General features: G+C 48.5%; 1 pseudogene; it reads left to right on the top strand.

The window, feature by feature from the left end:
* The first annotated feature begins 3,542 nt into the window (after positions 1 to 3,542).
* On the top strand, positions 3,543 to 8,684 carry LOC121487039 (annotated as a pseudogene).
* Positions 8,685 to 8,752: the final 68 nt, after the last annotated feature.

The following is an 8,752-nucleotide window of genomic DNA, read 5'->3' as shown; positions in this document are numbered from 1 at the left end:
TACTGAAGAACAGAGAAATTAAAAGGCAGGCTAAGGAAAGGAATGAAAACTGACAGAATTTTAATGTTTCAGAAGTTGCAGCATTAAAAATATAAAGGTAATGTGTGTGAGAGAAAGAAGCATGGAAAATGTTTGTTCCTTCTAGCCAATTATGCAACATCGGTAGCTTCCTAGTGGAGTTTATGCCAGGGGCTCTATTTTTTCTTCCACATAGAAATAATAGTTTTTACTACCGATTTGGCAACTTTTTCAGCCTCTTAAAATATCAAGATCCCTGTTATGGTAAAACGATTTTTCTTTCAAATGAAAATGATGAAATTTTAAAGTTTTTTTCTTTTTATCAATTAATCTTATTTTCCCTCTTTTACAATGGTATCACTTAGAATTTGCAATAGATATATTTCAAGAAATACATAATGTATTATTTTTTGAGTCTTTAATTTGGTCTCTGTCAGCTAAATAACTATACTTTGATACCTTGGGTCAACTCATTTAGCTAAACTGGGTTAAAATTCTGGATAGTTGCTTATAATTCTCTCACTTATTCATGGATGTTTGGATCTAAATTCCACAGCTCAGAAAAACAGTCCTGACTCATGGTGACCTGTGGGTCTTTGTATGCCAAATTAGCCATTAAATATTTAACAATATTTTTTCCTTTTCAATATTGCCTCTTACATAATAGGGCCTAGAATCCTGTAACTACATTTCTCAGAACCTCTGCCAGCACTCGGAGGCATCAATTAGAAACACTTGTATGAAATTTGAGAGGCAGAAAACAAACAGAAGGCATGCTGCCCTTTGCAGGTTGGGGCAGGAGTGTGGACCTTGGCCTTCAAAGCCAGGAGGCATTTCCAGTGATTTTGGGCATCCTCCTCTGAGTTAACTACTCGAGCAGGGCAGCACGTAGCTGAGCTCCCTGGCGGGTCTCCTGCAGTTCCTGATTTCTTGAACGTTAATAGATTTTTTTCCAGCCCTTGCTTGTTAAGTCTCCAAATGGTTTTGAGAGCTGCTAATTTTCTGCATTGAATACCTACGTTATTGAAATAGCTGCTGTTATGTCTGTTTCCCTAATGAAACAGTGATACACTCATTTTCTCCATTTCTGAAAAAAACTGACCTCAAATATTATTCTAGAGTAAATCATTCTACGTTTGCCAGGTCAGATGAGGCCTCATTGTATTTTTCTTTCTTTCTTTCTTTCTTTCTTTCTTTCTTTCTTTCTTTCTTTCTTTCTTTCTTTTCTTTCTTTCTTTCTTTCTTTCTTTCTTTCTTTCTTTCTTTCTTTCTTTCTTTCTTCTTTCTGTTTCTTCCTTCCTTCCTTCCTTCCTTCCTTCCTTCTTCCTTCCTTCCTCCCTTCCTTCCTTCCTTCCTTCCTTTTTCTTTCTTTCTTTCTTTCTTTCTTTCTTTCTTTCTTTCTTTCTTTCTTTCTCTCTTCTTTCTTTTCTTTCCTTCTTTCTTTCTTTCTCTTTCTTTCTTTCTTTCTTTCTCTTTCCCTCCTTCCTTCCTTCCTTCCTTCCTTCCTTCCTTCCTTCTTCTTTCCTTCCTTCCTTCCTTCCTTCCTTCCTTCCTTCCTTCCTTCCTCTTTCTTTCTTTCTTTCTTTCTTTCTTTCTTTCTTTCTCTCTCTCTCTCTCTCTCTCTCTCTCTCTTTCTTTATAAAAAATATTTTATGTATGTATTCATGAGAAACACAGACACAGGCAGAAGATGAGCAGGCTCCATTCCCTGCAGGGAGCCTGACATGGGACTCAATCCCAGGTCTCCAGGCCACACCCTGGGCTGAAGGCGGCGCTCAACCCCTGAGCCACCCGGGCTGCCCTCCCTTCTCAATTTAGTGTGACATACACACCTCTCCAGTTGCCATAGTGTGTGTGTACTGTTATGAAGAGCATTGCCTGTGGTACTGATCAAGCATGAAGATAAATAAGATTCAGTAGCTTTAAGAATTCATGCTGAAAGAGAAAAAGCACACAGCTTGTATAAGATAGACTCTGACATGATCTGAGAAGCAAAATAGAGGGAATACAAATACAAATTTAAAATACTGGAATGAGGGAGGTATGGGAACATTTCATAAGGAACATAGAATTTATTTGTTAAGAAGCTCACCAAGGGATATAAATAGAATTCAAGAAAAGGAAGGGGGTGCCTGGTTGGCTCAGTTGGTTAAATATATAATTCTTGATCTCAGCTCAGATCTTGATCACAGGGTCATGAGTTCAAGCCCCATGTTGTTCTATGCCCAGTATAGATCCTACCTTAAAAAAATAAATAAAATAAAAAGAATTCAATAGGATAGTGTTATAGAGGTGTTTGAAATACTCATAAAATAATTTGAATTTTCTTGGTGGTTTGATGATATATTGGCAGAAAGGAAGACATTGGGACCAGTTGGTAGATGTGGAGGTTGAGAAAATTAAGGCCATTCCACTTTAAGTTTAGAGTTAGCACACGTCCAGCTATCCCAGGCCCCTGTGAATAAGAGCTGAAATTTACATTACTTCAGTTACAGAAAAAAAAAAAAAACCAAAAAACAAAAAACAGTTTACAGCTTAATGCCCTAGAAAGCCCCATATTAGAGTGAGAACAGAGCCCAAGCCAGTGGCAGGAAGCCCCATATTAGAATGAGAACAGAGCTCAATGCCCTTGAAAGCCCCATATCAGAATGGAAACAGAACTTGAGAAATTCCTCCACGCCTTCTGGAGGTCCCCTAGACCAGCCCATAAAACTCAGCTGGAACCCACCTTGGGGTCCAAGTCCCTGCTCCACTGTGGCTGTGTTGGGTACACTTGGACCCAAGCTCGAGCTTGTAAATAAACCCTCATGTGTTTGCATCAGTGTCAGCTCCTTGGTGGTTTCTGGGATATGTAATCTTGGGCACAACATTTGGGGGCTCGTCCGGGATCCAAGAAACCCCCAGGACCCCCATCCGGAGGGTTTCACGCGTGGTGAGTGCACTCAACTTTTCCCACCTTTTGTGCGCATATTTTCTGAGAGCTCTAAACTGTACTTTTACCTGTAGGAATTCCAAGCTGTATTGGCTCGACATTGGCTTAGGTGGACGCGCCAGCGGGCCTTCCACCAGGGGTCTTGAAGAGACATCCCTTGCCCCCGCCCGGAGGACTCCTCATCTGTAAGGAGGATGGGAGTCCTCGTCTGTAAGGAGAATGGGGATCTCAGCTGTAAGGAGGACAGAGTCCTCGTCTTAAGGAGGGCTGACTGCCAGCCCTTTGGGTTACTTTCTGTTTTGTCTCTGCGGCCGCATTGGAATGTTTGTCTGTGTTTTTGAGTCCTTGTTAATCCTCTTTACTATCTGTGTCTTTGTGTGGATTGGGGATGTAATGGGGGAGACACAAACCACTCCCCTGTCTCTTATGCTCTCTCACTTCTCAGATGTTAGGGAAAGAGCCCGTAATCTGAGCACAGACATAGGGTGAGAGAGATTTCAAATTTATGCATATCAGAATGGCCAACCTTTGATGTGGGATGGCCCCAAGAAGGGGCCAGGTTCTTACCTTCTATATCTTACAGGTTAAGGCCATGGTCTTCAGGGACAAACTGGACGGCCATGATCTTACAGGTTAAGGCCATGATCTTCAGGGACAAACTGGACGGCCACTCTGACCAGGTGCCCTACATCCTGATCTGGCAGGACATGATCAAGAATCCCCCCCTTGGCTAAAACCATTTTACCCCTAAAGCAGGACCTACCAAGATTCTAGCCCTGCAGAAAGCCGAGAAGGAGACTGACTCTTTGCCCCAAGCGCTCCTTTATCCGGTCTTCCAGGATTCCTCCCTGGAGGACCTGATCCTCCCGCCGCCCTACCAGGCACCCCCTCCCCCCTCCAACCCTCCATTGGAGGCATTGGGGGCTGCAGAAGGGGTGCCCCCCCTCCCTGATGAGGGAGTCCCTGTGCATGGGTCAGCAGTGGGGACACGTGGTGGGACCCACCAGACAGCCTCACCTCCAAATTCAGGGCCCACGGACTCCACCGCCCTTCCTCTCTGCCATGCCCCCCCCCCCCCCCCGCCATGAGACTGGTGGACAGCTAATGTTATATTGGCCATTCTCCACCAGTAATTTATATAATTGGAAAACCCAACATGCAAAGTTCTATGATAATCCGAGAGATCTAATCAGGCTTTTAGATACTGTTTTCCTTACCCACCAGCCTACTTGGGATGACTGCCAACAGCTCTTGCAGGTTCTCTTCACCACCGAAGAGAGAGAACGAATTCAGGTGGAAGCCCGGAAGTCTGTCCTGGGAGAGGACAGACAGCCGACTGAAAACCCAGACCTCATAAATGCTGCCTTCCCTTTATCCCACCCCACCTGGGACTACAACTCAGCTGAAGATAAGGAGAGACTCGGGGTCTACCGCCAGACTCTAATGGTAGGTCTCCAGGCTGCCGCGCACAAGCCTACCAATCTGGCCAAGGTCTGTGATGTGAGGCAGAGTAAGGATGAGAGTCCAGCAGCCTTCTTAGAGAGAGTCATAGCGGCTTTTAGGCAGTACACCCCTATGAACCCAGAAGCCCTGGAAACAAAGGCCACAATTATCATGGCCTTTCTTAACCAGGCAGCTCCAGACATTAAAAAGAAATTGCAAAGAGTAGAGAGACCGGGAGAGAAGAGCTTGCAGGACTTAGTGATAGTAGCAGAAAGAGTTTATAATAATAAAGTCCAGAAGAGGGATCCCTGGGTGGCGCAGCGGTTTGGCGCCTGCCTTTGGCCCAGGGCGCGATCCTGGAGACCCGGGATCGAATCCCACATCGGGCTCCCGGTGCATGGAGCCTGCTTCTCCCTCTGCCTGTGTCTCTGCGCCTCTCTCTCTCTCTGTGACTATCATAAATTAAAAAAATAAAATAAAAAAAATAAAGTCCAGAAGAACAACAAACCAAACTCAGTGACCCGCAGACTGGAAACCTGGCCAAGATCCTGCTGGCTACAACCATGGACGACCCACAGGAAAGACGGAGGCACCTCAAGAAGCTGGCTTCAGGGACAGGTAAGGAGGATGGCCCTGGTCCCCGTCGGGAGTGCCCTAAGCTGAACAAAAACCAATGTGCTTTTTGCAAAGAAAAGGGCCACTGGGTAAAAGACTGCCCTAGCAAAAGATCTAAGGCCCCTGCCAAGATCTTGGAAATGGAGGACCTGGACGATTAGGGGAGTCGGGGTTTGGCACCCCTCTCCAAGCCCAGGGTAACTCTTAGAGTGGAGGGGCAACCTGTTGAATTCCTAGTGGACACTGGGGTACAATATTAGGTTTTATTACAGCCCCAAGGGAAATTGGCAAACAAGACTTCATGGGTGCAAGGGGCCACGGGCACCAAACAATACTCATGGACTACCTGAAGAACTGTGGATCTCGGCATGAGCTGGATATCCCATTCCTTCATGGTCATCCCTGAGTGTCCCTACCCGTTGTTAGGTTGGGATTTGCTCACCAAGATGGGGGCACAAATTTGCTTCCACCCCGAAAGGGCAAAAAACCTAAACAAGGAGGGGCACCCTATTCAGGTGCTTGTCCTGAGTTTAGAAGATGAATATTGTCTCCACCAAATGCCCTCAGCCCCAATGACTGACACTGACCATTGGCTGTGGGAATTTCCTCAAGCGTGGGCAGAAACTGGGGGAATTGGGCTGGCCTGGCACCGACCGGCCACATACATAGAACTAAAGCCAGGGGCAGACCCTGTCAGGGTCCGCCAATACCCTATGCCTCTCATAGCGCATACAGGAATCACACCCCACATATGGCAACTACTGGACCCTATTGAGGCCTTGCCAATCGGCATGGAACACTCCCTTGCTGCCAGTTCAGAAACCACACTCTAACGATTACAGGCCAGTCCAGGACTTAAGGGAAGTCAACTGGTCAGTAGAGGATATGCACCCTATGGTCCCAAACCCATACACCCTCCTCTCCACCCTGCCTCCAGACAAAACTTGGTATACAGTATTAGATTTAAAAGATGGCTTTTTCAGCCTGCCTTTAGCACCCAAGAGCCACTACCTCTTCGCCTTTGAATGGACAGACCCAGAGAAAGGCATCAATGGCCAGCCCACCTGGACTCGACTACCACAAGGATTCAAAAATTCACCGACCATCTTTGATGAGGCCTTACACAAAGAGTTGGGTGAGTTCCATTCCAAGCACCCTCATTTGACCTTATTACAATATGTAGATGACATCCTATTGGCGGTGGAGGACCAGGACACATGACTGCGAGACACCAGGGACTTGCTCCAGACCATAGCAGCTCTAGGATACTGGGCCTCAGCTAAAAAAGCCCAGATGTGCAGAGCAGAGGTGAGCTACCTAGGGTACAAATTAAAGGATGGACAAAGATGGTTGATGGATGCACGGAAGGAAACCGTCTTAAGGATCTCACAGCCGCAAACTGTCCACCAGGTACGTGAATTCCTGGGGCCAGCAGGGTTCTGTCGATTATGGATTCCAGGTTTTGCCGAGATGGCCAGACCCCTCTTTGAGGCCACCAGGCACTAGCAAAATTTTGAAGGGACAGAGGACATGAACAGAGCCTTTAATGACCATTAACAGGCCTTGCTCTCTGCCCCGGCTCTCGGGTTGCCCGACCTAGCCAAGCCCTTCTACCTGTGTGTGGATGAGAAAGACATGGTGGCAAAAGGGGTCCTTGTTTAGTATATAGGTCTCTGGAAGAGACCCACAGCCTATCTCTTCAAAAAGCTGGACATGGTGGCCGCTGGTTGGCCCCTATGCTTAAAAATTATTGCTGTGGTGGCCACTATGGTCAAGGATGCAGACAAGCTGGCCATGGGGCAGGAACTGCATGTCACCACCCCACATGCTATTGAAGGGCACTCAAACAGCCCCAGACCGCTGGATCAGCAATGCCCGTCTGACCCATGATCAGCGCCTGCTGCTAAACCCCACCAGAATTGTATTCAAGCCACCGCAACCGGGAATCCGGCAACGCTACTCCCTAACCCAGACCGGGACCCCCCTCTACATGACTGTCAAGAAATTCTGGCCCAGGTGCATGAAATCACAGCTGATCTCCAGGACCAGCCAACGCAACGCCACCTGGTACAGGGTCGGCAGCAGTTTTGTCCAGGAGCCCGATGTGCGGGGGCAGCCGTGACCACGGAGACGGAGACCGTCTGGGCGGGGCCACTGGCAGCCGGAGCGTTGGCTCAACCGGCAGAGCTGACCATGGGGGAAGGTAAACGAATCAACATCTACCCCGACAGCAGGTCCGCCCTCGCCTCCGCTCACGTCCACGGAGCCCTTTACAGGGAGAGGGGGCTCCTGACCACAGAGGGAAAGACTGTTCAAAACAAAACGGAGATGCTTGAACTCCGGAGGGCCTCTGGCTGCCCAAGGCCCTAGCCCCCATCCACTGTCCGGGGCACCGAAAGCAGACACGCCAGTAGCCAGGGGAAACCGGCAAGCAGATTTGAAAGCAAAGGAGGCGGCCCTAATGGTGACCCAGGTCTTAGCAACCACCGACCCGACCCGGGGGCACCGACCCTGCCCGACACCCCCAACTATACTGATGCTGACTTACAGTGGATCAACGCTTGCCTGTGACCCAGGGCTTGCGTGGCTGGGGGAGGGCCGCAGACTCCAGCATCCTCCCGCCAGAGGAACTAGGACGGCGAGGCCTATCCAGAGTGCATCGGGGTACTCACATGGGGACAAGGAAGGTGGGAGACCTCACACGACATGCAAAGATCACTATTAAAGACTCTCGAGGAAAGATGGAGCAGATTGTGGCGAGCTGCCGCGCATGCCAGGTAACTAATGCCACCCCCCATGGATCTAACCCAGGCACCTGGCTCCAGGGGGACCGCCCAGGAGCCTACTGGGAAATGGACTTCACTGAGGTAAAACCTAGAAAATACGGATACAGGTATTCACTAGTGTTTGTAGATACTCTTTTAGGATGGAGAGTGGCATTTCCCACCAAACATGAAATGGCACAGACCGTGACCAAGAAACTGCTGGAAGACATCTTACCCAGGTATGGTTTTCCTGTTAAGATTGGGTCAGACAACGCCCAGGATTCATCTCTAAGGTAACACGGGGAGTGGCCCTAGTACTTGGGGCAGGTTGGAAATGACATTGTGCGTATAGGCCCCAGAGCTCAGGACAGGTAGAGAGGATGAACAGAACATTCAAGGAGACCTTAGCTAAATCAGCCCTGGAGACTGGCGGGGACTGGGTGACTCTCCCCCCTTTCACCCTATATAGGGTGAGGAACTCCCCATATAAGATGGGACTGACTCCCTACGAGATCATGTTCGGTCTTCCTCCACCTGTTATCCCCAATTTAAAACCTGAGGGGCTTGCTGAATTTGATGATCACCAACTTCTTTTCTCCCTGAAAATGTTACAATGAACCCATGAGCAGGTGTGGCCTAAGCTGAGGGCCCTCTACGAGACTGGGCCACCCCCGGACCCCCATCAATATCGGCCAGGTGACTGGGTGTACGGGCGGAGATACCAACACCAGACACTTCAACCTCGGAAGGGACCTTACACCGTGATCCTGACCACTCCCACCACTCTCAAGGTCGCAGGGATTACTCCCTGGGTCCACTACGCCCACGTCCGGCCAGCTGACCCACACGCCGTTCTCAAGGACTTTGTTCCAGAATGGAAAAGCCAACTGGACAAGGACAATCCCCTAAAGCTAAGACTGTGCCATTCTCACTTATTTCCCACCTCCAAGACTCCCTAGTCTGAGGTTGTCTTTCAAAA

This window comes from Vulpes lagopus, chromosome 3, assembly GCF_018345385.1.
Source record: "Vulpes lagopus strain Blue_001 chromosome 3, ASM1834538v1, whole genome shotgun sequence".
Classification (NCBI taxonomy): domain Eukaryota; kingdom Metazoa; phylum Chordata; class Mammalia; order Carnivora; family Canidae; genus Vulpes; species Vulpes lagopus.
The sequence above is the reverse complement of the archived record's forward strand: the minus strand, read 5'-3'. Positions and strand labels throughout refer to the sequence as shown.